The following is a 16,153-nucleotide window of genomic DNA, read 5'->3' as shown; positions in this document are numbered from 1 at the left end:
CAGGTGTGGTGGTGGGCACCTGTAGTCCCAGCTACTCGGGAGGCTGAGACAGGAGAATCGCTTGAACCGAGGAGGTAGAGGTTGCAGTGAGCTGAGATTGTGCCACTGCACTCCAGCCTGGGTGACAGAGTGAGACTCCATCTCAAAAAAATAAAAATAATAAAAAGAACGTGGTGTATGATTTTGTTTTCTGTTTCTATGTTAATCCACTTAGGATAATGGCCTCCAGCTGCATCCACGTTGCTATAAAAGACACGATTTCATTCTTTTATATGGCTGCCTAATATTCCGTGGTGTGTAGGTACCATATTTTCTTTATGAAATCCACTGTTGATCCACACCTGGGTTGATTCCATGTCTGTGCTATTGTGAATAGCACTGCAGTGAACATGTGGGTGCGTGTGGCTTTGTGGTAGAACGATTTCTTTTCGTTTGAGTATAATATATCCATTAATGGGATGGGGCTGAAATACTTAAAGTAGAAATGAAAATTGTCTTGTGCTCCCCCATGCCCCTCCATTCTACTCTGCAGAGAGACAGCTGCCTGCTGTTTGTGGTTTAGTACACCTCCTTCCAGGCTTTAAATAAACTAAACCCATGCATATTTCTCTGTGTATACTTTTTCAGTACATGTACACATGCACTTGTTCATACAGTTTGTTCTTTAAATTTTATAAAAATGTCTATACTGCATCTCGATTTATCCCCCTCATAATTTTAAGACCTTGCTACATCAGAGCTACTTTTCTATTCTAGAAAGAAAGACATGGCCAGGTGTGGTGGCTCACGCCTGTAATCCCAGCACTTTGGGAGGCCGAGGCAGGTGGATCACCTGAGGTCAGGAGTTCGAGACCAGCCTGGCCAACATAGTGAAATCCCGTCTCTACTAAAAATACAAAAATTAGCCGGGCGTGGTGGTACGTGCCTTTAATCCCAGCTACTCAGGAGGCTGAGGCAGGAGAATCGCTTGAATCTGGGAGGCGGAGGTTGCAGTGAGCAGAGATCTCACCATTGCATTCCAGCCTGGGCAACAAGAGTGAAATTCTGTCTCAAAAAAAAAAAAAAAAAAAAAGACAGACATAGAAACTCTTTTCAATGTCTGGGCATTTTACAGGTGTGTATATTTAATGTCATTTAATTTGGGTTATTACCAATTTTTATTATTTTATTTATTTATTTATTTTGAGACAGAGCCTCACTGTCACTCAGGCTGGAGTGCAGTGGTGCGATCTCGACTCACTGCAACTTCCGCCTCCTGGGTTCAAGTGATTCTCCTGCCTCAGCCTCCCGAGTAGCTGGGATTACAGGCATGCGCCACCATACCTGGCTGATTTTTGTATTTTTAGTAAAGATGGGTTTTCAACATGTTGGCCAGGCTGGTCTCAAACCCCTGACTTCCGGTGATCCACCTGCTCCAGCTTCCCAAAGTGCTGGGATTACAGGTGTGAGCTACCACACCTGGCTGGTTATTACCAATGTTTAAAATATTACCAATGGTGCTGCATCAAAATGCTTGTCAAACAAGTTTGTACTCTTGTAAATGTATTTTGAAGTGAAGTTGCTAGTAACACAGATTGTAATATTTGATGAACAGGCAGAATTCCTGGATTCCACTCCCACCAGTGGTGTTTGGGGCACCCATTGGCCTATGGTGGTTCTCAGCAAGAGATGCTTCTTCCTCTGAGGTTCTGCCCCTAAGGGGACATTTGGCAATGACTGGAGATATTTTTGGCTGTCACAACTTGGGGGATGGTGACAGAGATGCTACTGATATCTAGTGGACAGAAGCCAGGGATGCTGCTTGACACCTTACAATAAACAGGAGAGTCCCCCACAACAAATAATTATGTAAATAGTTCCAAGGATGAGAAACCCTGGCCTCCACCAAGATTGCCAGTGTTAGACAGTGTCATTCTTTTCAATCTTGCCAATCTGGTAGTTTGCAGAATAATAATTTATTCTGTACCTCTTCAGAATAATATAGATATCTTTATTTCTTCCTTTATATATTACTTGAATTTGATATAATGAACATGTATGATTTCTATAATTCTTTGGAAAAGCCATTAAGGATTATTTATTTATTTATTTATTTTTGAGATGGAGTATCTCTCTGTTGCTCATGCTTGAGTGCAATGGCACAATCTCGGTTCACTGCAACCTCCACCTCCCGGGTTCAAGCAACTCTCCTGCCTCAGCCTCCCGAGTAGCTGGGACTACAGGCACCCGCCACCACGACTGGCTAATTTTTGTATTTTTAGTAGAGACGGGGTTTCACCATGTTGGCCAGGCTGGTCTGGAACTCCTGACCTCGTGATCCATCCACCTCATCCTCCCAAAGTGCTGGGATTACAGGCGTAAGTCAGTGCACTTGGCGCCATTAAGGGGTTTTTTTAAAGATCTCTACCTCTTGGACCATTAACTGTTGACTGACTTTGCAGTGTGTTCCTAAGACTTAATTGTGTACGTGCCTGCTTGTTTTTCCTTGAGAAGGTATAGAAAGAAGTCCTCAGTGCGGGCCTTGAGAATCCATCCGTGCTTCAGGTTCCAGTCTCCCATCCTCTGGCCTTCGGAATTCCTCTATTGCTCTTCCAAACCATTTTCACTTGGTGGACACCCAGGCCCAGGGGCTGTCGCCAAGAATCATCTTGGCCCAGAGAGACTCCTTACCACTGAGCAGACCTCCAAAACAAAATGTACCTTGCGGCTGACCCTGGGAAACCCAGCACATACACCATGGACTCATCTGCCCAGGGGCACATTTCATACTCACGTTAATTTCCCAGCTTTGAAACCTGAGATCTATTTGCCCAGTGAACTTCCAGGGCTGTCAGAGCTGAGCCAAGCCCCCTGGTGCTGTTGCGGAGTTGGAGCTGGAGCTGCTGGCATAGGCTCTGGTGGGGCTCACATTCCCTCCTCATCTCCGCTACGTCCCGTCAGAGTGGAAATGGAGTTGAGCCCAGTCTCACCCACTCCCACCCCCTCACCCCCCCACCCGGCATGGCAAAGACTCCTGGAGCAGTGCCGCGCTCCTTCCACTTGGTGCAGAGTCAGCCAGAGTCAGCCTGGAGGAAGTGTCCACGGGGAACTTGTTGGTATCACTTGGATATTCCCAAGAAAATGTCCCACGTGGTGGAAGTAGCGTAAACTTGCCTGCAGCCCTTGTGAATTGTGTGGAGTGGGCTCCTCCAATAGCCAACGTTCAGAGTGGGCAGACAGCTCCTGGCCCTGGTGCCGGGCACAGGACTTCTGCCAGCAGTTCTGTGTGTTTGATCTGCAGCCCAGGGTGGTTTTGCAGTAAAGCAAAGGCATATGTGGAGGTTGCATGGTCTAACGTCTCTACTCTAGAATCCACACCAGTCATGTCAGGGGCATGGAGTGTCCAAGCTGCAAGGCCATGAATGCCTGAGACACCTGGGCATTGCTGACTCGGAGAGATGGCAGTAATCGGGAGGGAAGGAGAGGACATAAGGAGATGGGCCTGAGTTCTCAGCCTGCCCTGCTGCCCGCCGTGGGCAGATAAATCACTGGACCTCTTGGGCCTCAGCTTCCTCATCAACTGGTTATTGGAAGCATTCACCCTTTTTCAATCTGAAGTTTCCTCAAAAACACTGCCAATTAGAGAAAGCTGGCTAAAATGAACTAGAGATTTAAAGTAGAGTTTAGAGTAAGTCCAGCTCCTGTCTCTTATTCAAAAGTAACCAATGCTCAGAACAGGAAGGAAAAAAAAAGATACAGTCAAGCAAAAAGTAGCTCCTAAAGAACACCCATGATTCCACCCACCCAAAGGCCGTGGCATCTTGGTGGAAGCCTTCTAGATATGTGGTTCTTTTTCGTTTGTTTTATTGAAATGTAGCCTCTCTCTGTCGCCTAGGCTGGAGTGCTGTGGTGAAATCTGGGCTCACTGCAACCGCCGCCTCCCCTGTTCAAGCAATTCTCCTGCCTCAGCCTCCTGGGTAGCTGGGATTACAGGAGCCCCCGACCATATCCGGCTAATTTTTTGTATTTTTAGTAGAAATGGAGTTTCACCATGTTGGCCAGGGTGGTCTCGAACTCCTGACCTCACGTGATCAGCCGGCCTCGGCCTCCCAGGGTGCTGGAATTACAGGCATGAGTCACAACACCTGGTCGATATGTGATTCTTAACCCGGATTAGTAGTCTGCTTTTGGGGAAGGGAGCCCCTGAATTCACTAAAGTTGTGTGTTTGGGTTCGAGTTTCTACCTCTCATTCAATTCACAGAGAGTTTCCTGACTCATTGAAACAAGAACCAGTGTTTTAAGTATTTTCTTTGCATATATATAAAAAATACCTTCAATGAGATCTGACCACACAGGCTATTTTGCAATTTGCTGTTGTCCCTTACTAATATACTGAGCTTAATTTAACAAACCGTCTTTTATGGGCCCTTTAGGATACTCTAGTTGTGTTGCTGTTACAACGAGTGCAGTGCACATATAAGTTGGGTGAAGAAGAATTACAGCATAAAGAGAAATCAAGGGAAAAAACCCATAAAATTTGAACAGCTGACAAAAGTGCTCAAAAGGGCACGAAAGGATGTCAAATTATCCTACAGTGATAAAAATTATCAATAAGAAACATGCAAGGGGCCGGGTGCAGTGGCTCATGCCTGTAATCCCAGCACTTTGGGAGGCTGAGGTGGGCGGATCACCTGAAGTTAGGAATTTGAGACCAGCCTGGCCAACACGGTGAAACCCTGTCTCTATTAAAAATATAAAAATTTGGCAGGTGTGGCAGACGCCTGTAATCCCAGCTACTGGGGAGGCTATGGCAGGAGAGTTGCTTGAACCTAGGAGGCAAAGGTTGCAGTGAGCCGAGATCCTGGCATTGCACTCCAGCCTGGGTGACAAGAGCAAAACTCCGTCTCAAAAACACACACACACACACACAAGGGGCCGGGAGTGGTGGCTCACGCCTGTAATCCTAGCACTTTGGGAGGCTGAGGCAGGCAGATCACTTGAGGTCAGGAGTTCAAGACCAGCCTGGCCAACATGGTGAAACCCTGTCTCTACTAAAAATACAAAAATTAGCCAGATGTGGTGGCATGCACCTGTAGTCCCAGCTACTTGGGAGGTTGAGGCGGGAGAGTCACTTGAACCCAAGAGGCAGAGGTTGCAGTCAACTGAGATCGCGCCACTGCACTCCAGCCCGGGCAACAGAGTGAGACTGTCTTAAAAAACAAACAAACAAGGGACTAATATTTTCAACCAATTATATTTAAGTCAACAAATATTTATTGGGCAGATGCTATGAATATTATCTGCTGGACTCTCTGCCAGTGCTGCAGACTCAGCAGGTAGCCACCACTGACCTTACTGAGCTTACAAACTAGCAGAGACCAACACGGAAGTTATTTCACACTCGGACAGTTTGTGTTTAACCAAACTGCCTTCATGCCCCATGACCTCTGCCACAGCTCCCTCATTATGGAAACTGTCAGGAGGTCTGGGCATAGGCGCGGTTTGATGAATCAACGTTGGCAGGGAGAGACACAGAGGAACCCCGAATCATCTCGCTCCCCGTGCTCTTCTCGTGCCATGACCTGGCCTCCCTGCCTTTGAGGAGGCTGCATGTTCCAGCCCTGAGTGGAGGCCCCCTCCAAGCTCACACCCAACCCACAGGTTCTCCCTGAAAGAAGATCATTCAACCCCTGCATGTTCTTTTCAGAAATAGGATGTTCACTGCCCTCTGCCTCAGCCCCTTCCTGCTTGTTTGAACCTTTTCCTTATATTGAACTGCAACAGCCCTCCCTATAACTTCCTCTGATTGGTCCCAGAACCTCACAGAACAAGTCTGTCATTTTCTCCAATCTGCAGATCTAAAGACCTTTAGATCTTCCTTGGGTGAAGCATGCAATCCCATGGTCTGCTCCTTGAGTGGATGCCCAGGGTCTGTGATACCCTTCCCTGGCAGGAAGGGCCTGCAAACCCCTGCTGATTGACCAAACTGCACATGCCCAGACCTTCCGACAGAGTATTCATGAGCAGATGGCCACAGCAGGGGACAGCAAGAGCCAGACACCTGGGGGCCAGCTATGCTGATGACACTGAAAAAACTTTTGCAGCTTCATGAGCTGGGTGGGGAAGGAAGAGAAGATGGGCCAGCCCTGATTGGAGGATCTAATCTGCTGTCCTCCCAAAAGGAGCCTGTGTGCCTTACAACAGAACTTCTCACAATTAAAGTGCATGCCAATCTCCTGGGAGTCTGCTAAACTGTGGGCTTAGGGTAGAGCCTGAGACTCTGCATTTCTTATGAGCTCCCAGTGATGTGCTGATGCTTTAGACTATGCTTTGAGTAGCAAGACCCTGGGGCAGAGGGGAGGATCACAGTCCTCTAGGAGAGCTTTAAAAATAGAGAAAGTGGCTGGGCGCGGTGGCTCATGCCTATAATCCCAGCACTTTGGGAGGCTGAGGCGGGCAAATGATCTGAGGTCAGGAGTTTGAGACCAGCCTGGCCAACATGGTGAAACCCTATCTCTACTAAAAATACAAAAATTAGCTGGTGGTGGTGGGTGCCTGTAGTCCCAGCTACTTGGGAGCCTGAGACAGGAGAATCGCTTGAACCCAGGAGGCAGAGGTTGCAGACAACCAAGATTATGCCATTGCACTCCAGCCTGGTGACACAGCGAGACTCCATCTCAAAAATAAATAAATAGGCTGGGCACCTAATTATTTATTTATATTTATATTTTATATTTTTTGTATTTACATTTTATTTATTTATATTTTTAAAATAAATTTATTTTATAAATAAATAGGCCAGGCACCTATTTATTTTTTATTTATGTATTTTTTATTTATTTATATTTATATTTTATTTTATTTATATTCATATTTATTATTTATTTATTTTATTACAGGCTCACGCCTGTAATCCCAACACTTTGGGAAGCCAAGGCAGGCGGATCACTTGAGGTCAGGAGTTTGAGACCAACCTGGCTAACATGGTGAAACCCTGTCTCTACTAAAAATACAAAAATTAACTGGTTGTTGTGGCAGGCATAAGCCCAGCTACTCGGGGAGGCTGAGGCAGGAGAATCACTTAAACCCGAGAGGCAGAGGTTGCAGTGAGCTGAGATCATGCCACTGCACTCCAGTCTTGGCAACAGAGTGAGACTCCATCTTAAAAATAAATAAATAAATAATAAATAAATAAATAAATAAATAAATGTGGATTCCCAGGCCATACCATAAACCAATTAAATCAGAATCTCTAGGGCTGGATTCCTGGCATTGCTACTTTATAAAAGGCCTTAGTTCTAATGTGCACACAGGGTAGAAAATCACTGATTGACACCCCTCTACTCCTCTACTTCTACTTCTCTTTCACTGCTTTAGCTTGAAATCTTTACTGGGTGAGACTGATGACCAGCCTAGTTTGGTTTGGAGCAGAAGCAGTGGTTCTCAGGATCACCTGGGAGCTTTATAAAATGTCCGTGTCAGGGCCCCTGCCCCAGACCAACTGAATCAGAATTGCTAGGTGTCAGGGCCAAGAGATTCTTGTTTCATAAAGCTACCCAGATGGTGCTAAGGTTCAGCCACCAGTGTACAGCCTAATATAAGAACCATCTAGGATTAGCACGTTCTTCCACTGAACATTCAGATTCAAAGTCTGGGGTGAGGACCAGGAACCTGTATGTTTAACAAGTGCCATAGGTGATTCTCATGAGATGCAAGGTTGAGAAACACAGATGGAGGAAAGATCCCTGGATTGGAGTCAGTAAGACAGAGCTCCTGGCTGTGTGACTTCTCACAGGTCACTTACCCTCTCTGAGATTCATCTCTTCATCTGTAAAATAGAGATGATGATAATAACTGCATGAGGCAGAAATGGATCTCTGCCCCCAGAGACCTGTGTTCTCAGTCCATAGGACACAGTAGGTGTTGGAAAGAGGCTGCCACTCACCAGGGACTGCATTTCCCAGCTCCACTTTGCATTGAGATGGGGCGACCACATGACTGACTTGTGGCCAATGAATGTGGGCAGAAGTGAGGAATACTGCTGCCCATAAAACTCCCATGATCCTCCACTCTCTCTTCCCATCTGCCCATTGGATATCAATGCCTGGCGTAGCTTGAAAGCCCCAAGGGAAAGTTGATAGAACTCTGTTCCTCCCCACACCGCTGCCAACTGGACTTTATATTAGTGAAAAATAAACTTCCACGTGTTTATACACTGAGATTTGTATCTGTTAAAGTAACGAGCGCTATGTTACCAAACATACTGCCTCTGGGAGTGTGGCAAAAATTAAATGCTCTAATGCAGAGGTTGCAAACTGACAATGTGTGGGCTTGGATCCACCCTGTAGATATGTTCTGTTATGCTTGCCCCAGTGTTCTTTTTTATATAAATTTATCAATAAATTTTTATTTTTATTTTTTTGAGATGGAGTCTCGCTCTGTTACCCAGGCTGGAGTGCAGTGGCGCCATCTTGGCTCACTGCAACCTCCGCCTCCCAGGTTCAAGCGATTCTCCTGCCTCAGCCTCCCAAGTGGCTGGGATTACAGCCGCACAGCACCATGCCCAGCTAATTTTGTATTAAGAGACGGGGCTTCTCCATATTGGCCAGGCTTGTATCGAACTCCTGACCTCAGGTGATCCACCCGCCTTGGTCTCCCAAAGTGCTGGGATTACAGGAGGGAGCCACTGCACCCAGTCGAATTTATTAATAAATTTTTAAATGAGCAAATTCACACAAAAATCCGGATTTCCAGGTTCGTGAAAACCCAGAATCACTGGCACCTGGGTTTGCATTCTAGTGGCTGGACGAGGAGCAGCTGTCCTGTTGAGCAGAGCTCGTGCTCTCCAGTTTGCCACAGTCTCCACCACACAGCATTGCTTTATGCCTGGCTTGCCTCACATTTATGACACTTCTCTCATATGCCTACAGCTTCTTGAGTCAGTGAACCCTGATGCAATATTTGTAGAAGTTACGCGTTAGCTGTTAAGATTTTTCACAGCAAAATTCGAGTGACTTCTTACTCTCAAGAAAGCCATTGTTGCCCAGAATTTGGAAGCAAAATCTTCTGAATACTCCTTACAGGCTGAAAGATGTTCCCCACCCCGAACCTACCCATATCTGTGGCCATTTCAGCATCTGCTATACGGAGGCAGAGGTAAGAGATGGGACAAGCTCAACTGGATTTGGGGGTCAGATAGACCTGGGTCCCAACGCCAGCTATGCTTGCTTCCTAGCTGGGGATTTGGGGCCAGGCATTTCTTGTTTTCTTGTTTTCTTTCTTTCTCTCTCCCTTTCTTTCTCTCTTTCTTTTTTTTGAGACGCAATTTAGCTCTTGTCACCCAGGCTGGAGTGTAATGGCACAATCTCAGCTCACTGTAACCTCTGCCTCCCAGGTTCAAGCAATTCTTCTGCCTCAGCCTCCCAAGTAGCTGGAATTACAGGCACCCACAACCACGCCCAGCTAATTTTTGTATTTTTAGTAGAGACAGGGTTTCACCGTGTTGGTCAGGATGGTCTTGGCCTCCTGACCTCTGGTGATTCGCCCGCCTTGGCCTCCTAAAGTGCTGGGATTACAGGTGTGAGTCACAGCCCTGGTCAGCATTTATTGTTTTCTGAGTCTCTGTTTCCATCTGTCAAATGTGGACATTAATGCCCTTTCCATGAGATTTTGGTAAGAGGTATAGCTCGGAAGGACACTCAGACCATGTGAATTCCCTTCCCTTTTCCTGCAATGTGAGGACCAGGACTGGCTTGCCCTCAGTGGCCACAGGGAAATCAAGCAGTATCTTTTTTTTTTTTTTCCTAAACAACTTGGATTTTAAAAATTAAAAAAGATGGAATAATGCATGTCTACAATGTCAGCTTGGGCTGCCATAACAAAATATCACACCCCAGGTGGCTTACACATCAGAAACTAAATGAAAGAAGTAGACAAAAAAAAAAAAAAATCAGAAACTCATTTTCTCACCATTGTGGAAGCTGCAAGTCCAAGATCAAGGTGCCAGCAGGGTTGGTTTCTGTTGAGGCCTCCCTTGCTGACTTGCAGACGGCAACCTTCTCACTGTGTCCTCACGGGGCCTTTCTTCTGTGAGCACTCCTGTGTCTCTTCCTCTTAGAAGAACAAGAGTCTTGTTGAATTAGGGCTTCACCCTTATGACCTAATCTAACCTTTATGATGTCCTCAAAGGCCCTATTTTAACCACATTAGGGATTAAACCTAATCCCATATATAACCACATTAGGGATTACTTCATCATATCAATTTTGAGATGCACAATTTAGTCCATAACAGAAGGAAAACCAGAAACTCCAATTAAGAAAAATAAACAACAGGCCAGGTGCAGTGGCTCATGCCTGTAATCCCAGCACTTTTGAAGGCCAAGGAAGGTGGGTCATTTGAGGTCAGGAGTTCAAGACCAGCCTGGCCAACATGGTGAAACCCTGTCTCTACTAAAAATACAAAAATTAGTCAGGTGTGGTGACACGTGCTTGTAATCCCAGCTACTTGGGAGGCTGAGGCAGGAGAATTGCTTGAACCTAGGAGGTGGAGGTTGCAGTGAGCCGAGATTGTGCCACTGTACTCCAGCCTGGGTGACAGACTAAGACTCCATCTCAAAAAAAAAAAAGAAAGAAAGAGAGAGAAAGAAAGAAAGAAAGAAAAACAGTAACAAAAAAAATCCACTCATGATATCTTCTTACCCTTGTCTCCACCCATCTCAATATAACCACATGACTACTATTAAATTTTCATTGACTGCCCTTCTATAATTTAGACATCTTAAAAAATTGAATTGTACATACTTTTTTGGTAACCTGCTTTTTTTTCCTGTTTACATTTTAAAGATTATAATAACCTAAGCTAAATAGAATTTTTAAAACACCTTACATAATCAATACCTGTTCTTAAAATTTAAACGTATCAGGAACTCCTTCCTCATATTTAATGGATATAAATTATTCCATGGCCAGGCATGGAATCCTGGCCTATAATCCCAACAATTTGGGACACCTAGATGGGCAGATTGCTTGAGCTCAGGAGTTCAAGACCAGCCTGGGCAACATGGTAAAACCCCATCTCTATGAAAAGTACAAAAGTTAGCTGGGCATGGTGGCACAAGCCTGTTGTCCCAGCTACTCAGGAGGCTGAAGTGGGAGGATCACCTGAGCTTGTGGAGGTCGAGGCTATAGTGAGCCATTATTGCATCACTGCACTCCAGCCTAGGCAACAGAGTGAGACCCTGTCTCAATCGATCAATTCATCCAACCATGTTATAGATATACTCTAATTTTTAAGTCAAATCTCCTATTGTCTGGACACTTCAAAGTCCATTTTCTATGGACTTAGTGTTCATTAGCTCTTGACTTTAGGCTACTAACATTCATATCCAGATGAGTGTCAGTTTCCCGATGTATATTATTAGGATAATAACAATAGATACCTCAATTAAGATAACATCTATAAAGTGCTTAGCACACTGTCTGACACATGGAAACCCTCATCGCTGTTATTATGATTATTATAAATCTGTACAACCTTGTATACCTAGCCAATGGTTTCTATAGGATAAAGTCCTAACAGGTAAGTACATTTGATAGATTTTTGTTAAATTTCACCAAATTTTCTTCCTGAAAGGCTAAGCAAATCCACAATCTCTTATCTGAAATGAATTTTTGAATTTGGCTTTTGTGGGATTTTAGAAAGGTAATGTAGTGCTATACTATATATTATGTGAAATTCCCAGTAGGGGCTGGGGCAGCACCTCATAATCAAATACATTAATGTTTCTTTAGAGAGAGATAAATAAAGATCATAGTCTCATATCAGTTTAGTGCAGACGTTGCCACTAAATGAGTTTGTTTTAAACTTGTAACTTGTAGTCGGGACAGAGAGAGAAAACTTTTGATTTTATAACGTTGGACTTTAAAATTGCAGTTAGGGAATTATTGGCTTTCATAATTGGCAAGTTTAGTAGGCTGGAGCAGTAGGGTTGCTTAAGATAGCAACTCAGTTATTTCATCCAGAGGCCATTTGCTTCCGCCTCAGCACCCTGTCACTTGGTGTCTGCTTCATTCAAGTCTGGCTCCCTCAAGAATGGCTGCCGGGAGCAGTGGAAGCTACAGGCTTCCTGGCTGATGTCTAGCAGCCACATCTCATGGCCAGGCGCCGTGGCCCACGCCTGTAATCCCAGCACTTTGGGAGGCCAAGGTGGGCAGATCACCTGAGGTCAGGAGTTCAAAACTAGCCTGGCCAACATGGTGTAACACCGTCTCTACTAAAAATACAAAAGTTAGCCAGGTGTGGTGGTGCGTGCCTGTAATCCCAGACACTTGGAGACTGAGGCAGGAGAAACACTTGAACCCAGGAGGCGGAGGTTGCAGTGAGTCAAGATCACACCTCTGCACTCTAGCCTGGGCAACAGAGTGAGACTCTGTCTCAAAAAAAAAAAAAAAAAAAAGAAAAAGAAAAGAAAAAAGAGCAGACGCATCCCACAAGCACTGCACAAAAACCTGAGCTTTGCATTAACAGGACCACCCCTGGACCACCAGCGAAAAGCTCTGGGCTGACTGGCTCACATATTAGAAACAATCACTGGAACAAGGGAGGCTGGGATTAACCTGACTGGCTTTGACCACTGGGACAGGAGTCAAGGTAAGCCCCACCCCACTCCCTTGGCAGCAACATGATGGAGTGGGGTGAAGCGAGGTAGATGTGTGTAGAATGGATGTTGGACAGATAATCACAGTGTCCACTGCAGATTTTAGTATGAATTGCTTGTTTCTAATTTTCACTACTACTTATTGATTTGTAGGAGCTCTTTATATATGATGAATATTACGCCTTGATATGGTTTGGCTGTGTCCCCACCCAACTCTCTTCTTGAATTGTAGCTCCCATAATCCCTACATGTTGTGGGAGGGACCTGGTGGGAGGTCATGGGGGGGGGTTTCATGTGCTGTTCTCATGAAAATGAATAAGGCTCATGAGATCTGATGGTTTTATAAAGCGCAGTTTCCCTGCACACACTCTTTTGCCTGCTGCCAAGAGAGTACATGTGAGACATGTCCTTGCTCCTCCTTCACCTTCCACCGTGATTGTGAGGCCTCCTGAGCCATTAAACCTCTTTTTCTTTATAAATTATCCGGTCGCAGGTATTTCTTCATAGCAGTATGGAAATGGACTAATACATGTTTTCATGTAAATTGTGAATATTTCTCCCAGTCTATTGCTTATCCTTTAACTTTATTTTATAACTTTCGTGGTACAAAATTTGTTAAGCTTTGTGTATCAAATCTGTCAGCCCTTCCTGTACTCTTTTAGTCCAAGCAGGATTTGAAGTGTTTGGGGCAGAAGGGAAAATGATGGGGAGCAGCAGTGCCCTTCAAGACCTTGGAAATAATGTCATCTCTGGGAATTAAAATGACACTGAGTTAATGTGATTAGTGTTCTGGAAAAGAGAATTGAGAGACTGTGCAAAAATGTGGAACGGAGACTTCAGGGTCACGGCAAACTTCCGTCAGGCTGACCAGAGGTCATCACCAGGGGCAGGCCAAGGGTCATTCATTGATTGACTTGTTTATTTAATACTGGACACCTACTCTGTGTCGTGCTCTAGGCTGGGAGCTGAAGGCAGAGGTGAACATTACCAATTCCCTACTCTCATGGAGCTTATATCCCTATCAGAGAGATAAATAATAACTGCATGGCAGGACAGGTGTGGTGGCTCACATTTGCAATCCCAGCACTTTGTGAGGCCGAGGTGGGTGGATCACTTGAGGTCAGGAGTTTGCGACCAGCCTGACCAACATGGAGAAACCCATCTCTACTAAAAATACAAAATTAGCCAGGCAAGGTGGCACACACCTGTAATCCCAGCTACTTGGGAGGCTGAGGCAGGAGAATCGTTTGATCCCGGGAGGCGGAGGTTGCAGTGAGCCGAGATTGAGCCATTGCGCTCCAGCCTGGGTGACAAGAGTGAAACTCTGTCTCAAAACAAACAAACAAAAAAACCCTGCATGGCAGACTCCGTGTTGGTAAGTGCTATGGAGAAAAATAAAGTCATATAAAGGAGTGCAGGGTCCGAGTAGCTACCTCTTTTACATGGGCAGTCAGGAAAGGTTTAGCTAATTCTAAGGTGGCATTCACAAGAGCAGAGATATGAAGGTGGTGAGGGAGAGAGCTTGGGGAAAAAAAAATGAAGAAGAAGAGCATGGCAGGCAGTGGGAACAGCAAGTGAAGAGACCCTCAGCAAAGTTCGGGGCGGCACCCACTGCCTCTATGGAAGAGTCGGGAGGCCGATGGGCTGGGGCAGCCGGCAAGGGAGGGCGGAAGGAGATGGGGAGGTGTGATGGGGACCAGACGAGGCCAGATCGGGTAGCACCTTTAAGTCATTAGGACTTTGGCTTTCCTCTGCGTGAGATGAGACACCACTGGAGGATTGACTGTGAGTCACTAAACACCCCTGAGATCTTTGTATTAAACCCTGCCTGGAGAAAGACAGGAGACAGAGACAGTCAGTAAAAAAACTTGGAAAGGCGGCCCCAGAGAGCCAGAAGTCAGCCGTGTGTCCTAGCCGTGTTCAGGGAGGAGAGACACTGGCTGGGAAATCCCAGAATGGGCCAACTGAACCATCCATCCCCACATCAAGGTGATAACAGTATCCACCTCATTGAGATAATGACAGTGTGGTGCTTAGCGAGGTATGGAGCACATGGAACATCCTCCTGGCTGTTTTATGTCATGATAACATACGATCATATGTGTAATCAGACATTTTTAATATACAGTCTGCCAGTATAGCTCTGGGCGAGATGTTCCCCAGGCGCCCCATCTCATTGTGCCCTGGGTTCACATTCAATGGCAACCACTTGGTGGCTGAGTCCATTTCTAGGTGTCACGGAAGGAGGGGAGGAGTAGTCCCACCCTGTGAGGAATACGTACTTCAGGCCTTTTCGGATTTCTGACACCCAAACTGGACAATAATTTCACCACTTAAAACTCTCCAGGGGGCCGGGCATGGTGGCTCACACCTGTAATCCCAGCACTTTGGGAGGCCAAGACAGGCGGATCACCTGAGGTCAGGAGTTTAAGACCAGCCTGGCCAACATGGTGAAACCCCATCTCTACTAAAAATGCAAAATTAGCCAGGCATGGTGGAGCACGCCTGTAATCCCAGCTATTCGGGAGGTTGAAGCAGGAGAATTGCTTGAACCCAGGAGGTGGAGGTTGCAGTGAACTGAGATGGCACCACTGCACTCCAGCCTAGGTGACAGAGTGAGACTCCTTCTCAAAAAAAAAAAAAAAAAAAAAAACAACAACAACAACAACAAAAACCACTCTTCAGGGACTCCCCAGTGCCCTCGGCACAATGTGATGACTCCTGCAGGTGGCCTAAGTGGCCTGGCAGTACCATTCGGCCTCACGTCTCCACTCTGCCTCCAGCAGATGAGTGGGCATCAGCCCGTCAAGCACTCCACTCTTGTCCCACCTCTGGGCCTGTGTCTCCACCTGAAGCATGCATCCATTCCACCTCCTTCTCCCCAGCTGGCTATGTCCCCCTCATCTGACAAGCCTCTGCTTCAAGTCCCTGAGCAGACGCTGATGATGCCTGCCTGTACGCCCCACTCTTCCCACTCAGTGCACATCAGCTGACCCCTAGCTGGCAACACCCATGTTTATTGCCCGAGGGCTTTCTGTGCCACTGGGACCCACTCTGCCAACTGCAGAGCAGGCCTGAAGGGCCAGGGAATTAAAACCTGTCTCAAGAAGCAGCCCTCAAACAACAACTGACAGGATTTGGTGTATAAATACCCCAGCTGTCTCCCTCTTTGGGCAGGGTAATGCTGAGGGCCTTCATGCAGCTCTCAGAATTTCCCTTTGGGATTAAGCCCTGGTCACCCACAGTAGTAACTTGATTGGCAATACACCTTATTTGGCTGTCTTTCCTGTCTTCCCCACTTGCCTCCCAGGATGTCCTTTTTTCTCCAAAGTTAATTATGTGCTCTTGAATACTTGTCTCAGGGTCTGCTTGGCAGGAACCCATACTGAGAGCCATTGCCTCTGAAAAGCCTTCCCTGGCATCACCAGTGCTTAGACAGGGGATCCAGATGTCCCCTTCTGGCTCTACCACACCCCTTTCCCATCCCAGTCATAGCACGTATCACACAGTCCTAT

The 16,153-nt window shown here is 46.1% G+C and overlaps 2 protein-coding genes across 5 annotated transcripts in view; one reads left to right on the top strand and one right to left on the bottom strand.

Moving 5' to 3' along the window:
- OSER1 (oxidative stress responsive serine rich 1) overlaps positions 1-11,048 on the bottom strand; it is a 40,519-nt gene extending 29,471 nt beyond the window's left edge. For all 3 annotated transcript variants that reach the window (XM_058432809.1, XM_058432810.1, XM_058432811.1), the window contains exons 1-2: positions 10,879-11,048; positions 9,950-10,092 (exon numbers count right to left, since the gene is read on the bottom strand). The gene's annotated coding sequence lies outside the window, so the exon portion shown is untranslated. The remainder of the gene's footprint in view (positions 1-9,949; positions 10,093-10,878) is intronic.
- A 266-nt stretch (positions 11,049-11,314) lies between these two features.
- Positions 11,315-16,153, top strand: part of GDAP1L1 (ganglioside induced differentiation associated protein 1 like 1) — a 42,813-nt gene continuing 37,974 nt past the window's right edge. For both annotated transcript variants that reach the window (XM_058432806.1, XM_058432807.1), the window contains exons 1-2: positions 11,315-11,560; positions 12,509-12,631. The gene's annotated coding sequence lies outside the window, so the exon portion shown is untranslated. The remainder of the gene's footprint in view (positions 11,561-12,508; positions 12,632-16,153) is intronic.

Source organism: Hylobates moloch, unplaced genomic scaffold (genome assembly GCF_009828535.3).
Source record: "Hylobates moloch isolate HMO894 unplaced genomic scaffold, HMol_V3 SCAFFOLD_21, whole genome shotgun sequence".
NCBI classification, from domain to species: Eukaryota; Metazoa; Chordata; class Mammalia; order Primates; family Hylobatidae; genus Hylobates; species Hylobates moloch.
Note: the sequence above shows the minus strand (reverse complement) of the source record. Positions and strands in the feature narration are given on the sequence as shown.